Here is a 2941-nt window from a genome sequence, read left to right on the forward strand (position 1 = left end):
AGTGGTTCCAGTGTCTCAAGTTGGACGTTAACACTAATTGTTTTTTTAAACTGAAATTTTAATCATTTAAGTGGTTTAGGTATATTGTGATGATTGCTAGATTTGTTTTTTCCATTAATGAGTACAGTTTCCTAATATTTTGATATAATACAGTAAACTGTATTATTCTGTGTTCTTTTAGTTGATTGCAATTGCATATTTTTTGAAAACAAATTCCAAAATTATTTGTTTGTTACGTATGGTCAGGCCAAGAGTTTTTATCCATCCTTGCTTGTCTTTTATGTTTGTACGTATAGAACAACAGAGCATGCCAGTTGTGGCCTTTCTATAATTTCATAGAGAGCTTCAGCATTATATTTTATAATCTATGCTTACTGTTTTCTGGCAAGAATCCATTAGCTTTGCACTTATACACTCAAGGTTGCTTTTAATGTTTTGTCAACCTAAACCTTTCAACCCCTCAATTTTTCTAATCACCAACCTTTACCCCATTTCCATTCATGCATTTATTTTTATTGATATACAACAACTCATTTTTATATTAACTATAGATGGTAAGCTCATGAACTTAGCAACTTGATAAAACTGCACTGGTCTTTCGCATGAGATGTTGATGTAAGTTAGAGATCTAAAACATGCTCTCTACAGGTCATTTGTAACCTTTATGAACAAGGAAAGCAACTGTGCTGGAATCTTTTAGGGTCTTGAACAATGTGGCCTGTGGCGAGATTTGTGGCAGGATCACATGAGAAACACATTGAGGCCGATCTTGACATTGGGAATAACTCACTGCATCTATGATGTTAGGTATTGAGACAAGTTTATTGCTCTGCAGCAGTGAGATGTCTATTGGGGAGATTATCACATGTTAAATAATTTATTAATCACACAACCCGCTTCATTAAAAAAAATGCCTTAAAGGCAGGAGACAGAGTGTATTGATGGAGAGTTGTTTTTCAGACTGGAGGCCTGTGACCAGCAGTGTTCAATGGGGATATATGCTGGGTCCACTTTTGTTTGCCATTTATATAAATAATTTGGATGAGAATTCAGAAGGCATGATTAGTAAATTTGCAGGTGATACCAAAATTGATGGTGTAACGGGTACAGAAGAAGATTATCTAAGATTACAAAGAGATTTTGATCAATGGCGTCAGTGGGCTAAAGAGTGACAGATGAAGTTTAATTTGGATAGATGAGAGGTATTGCATTTTGATGAAAGAAACAAGGGCGGTACATATACTATTAAAAGTCGGGCCTTTGGTAGTGTTGTAGAACAGAGAGACCTACAATTTCAGATCATAACCCAATGAAGTATGTATCACATATAGACAGGGTGGTTAAGAAGGCATTTAGTATGCTTGCCTTCATCGCTCAGACCTTTGAGTATAGGAGTTGGGATGCTATTTTAAAATTGTACAAGACATTTCTGAACCCTCTTCTGGACTACTGTGTCCAGTCTGGTCATCATGCTATAGAAAGGAAACTACTAAGTTGGTGAGGATTCAGAAGAGGTTTACCAGGATGTTGCCAGGAATGGAGGGTTTAACTTAGAAGGAGGGATTGGATAGGCTGGGACATTTTTCACTAGAATGTAGGAGATTGAGGTGTGACCTTATGGAGATTTATAAAATCATCAGGGATATAGATAAAGTGAATGGCAAATGTATTTTCTGTCAGAATGGGGATTTCAAGACCAGAGCGTAAGAGGAGATAGATTTTAAAAAGACATGAGGGGCAATATTTTTTCACAGAGAGGAGTTCATGTGTGGAATGAACTTCCAGAGGAAGCAGTGGATGCAGGTATAGTTACAACATTTAAAAGACATTTGGATAAGTACATGATTAATAAATGTTGATGGGAAATGGGCCAAGCACAGACTGGTGGGACTAGTTTAGTTTGGGATTATGATCAACGTGGACAGATTGGAGCAAAGGGTCTGACTCTGTGCTGTATGACTGTATGACTCTCTGATTAATTTGCAGCTACCTATCTTATCAAAAAGGCTGAACAAACTAGACATCTTGAATTTTCAAAATGGAAGTCGGCATAGCTACTCGGTAACTTCAGCCTGCCACTGACTGCTCAGCAAGAAATATTGTCTCAGGGCATGATCCTGGGCACCACTGACATGTACATTGGCATCTGATATTTGCCAATGCCTCAGAATTGTCATGGCAGCTCTCTGATCCACTCTCATTCTGCTTAGAAAGCACAGACTTGCACCGAAGGGTGCACCAGCAACTTGTTTTGCAAACTTGCTGCGTGGACATTTTCTGTGCAGGGACAGGCACCCAGCTGACAGACCAGACCAGGCTGCTTCTCAGAGCTGCTCACTTGCTTATTTAGTGCTCACCCACTTATTGCCTGCCTGCATATTCACAGGAGCCTTATCTTGCCTTGACTGGCCTGTTAGTTTGTCGATGCTTCAGCCAGACCCTGCATGATATCAGTACTGCCATATTGATATGCAGATGTGAACAGTCACATCAACAGGCTGCTTGCCATGCTCGTCAGTCAGGACCTGTCTGGGGGAGGTGGTGGGGTAGGGGGGATTGTCAGGGAAACCTAGAGCATGTGCCAGCTTCTTGCTCAGCAAAGAACTGCCTATTTATTCAACCAAATAGCCACACCAGAAATTGGTCACAGGCTTGTCCTCAGTCCAGTCAATTAGTATGGCACCATTAGTCAAATGGTCCCCGTACCATCAGTCGCTGGCACAGTCAGCGCATCGTCCAGTATTTAGCCATGGTTAGTTGTCCACTTGAGCCAGTCCCTGTCAGATAAGATGAACTGCAGTCCAGGGGACTGGGCAACAATCCTACTGTAGGACTGTCACAAGCAGTGAGGAGAATTGTGTACCATTAACAGGCGAATTGCAAAGACACCATTCAGGGGCCTGAGCAGTAATGTCTAGGGGCTGCTCCTTGAAATCAGTCA

This window comes from Chiloscyllium plagiosum, unplaced genomic scaffold (assembly GCF_037043375.1).
Source record: "Chiloscyllium plagiosum isolate Xiang-an unplaced genomic scaffold, Cpla_swu_hap1 HiC_scaffold_12, whole genome shotgun sequence".
In the NCBI taxonomy this organism is placed as follows: domain Eukaryota; kingdom Metazoa; phylum Chordata; class Chondrichthyes; order Orectolobiformes; family Hemiscylliidae; genus Chiloscyllium; species Chiloscyllium plagiosum.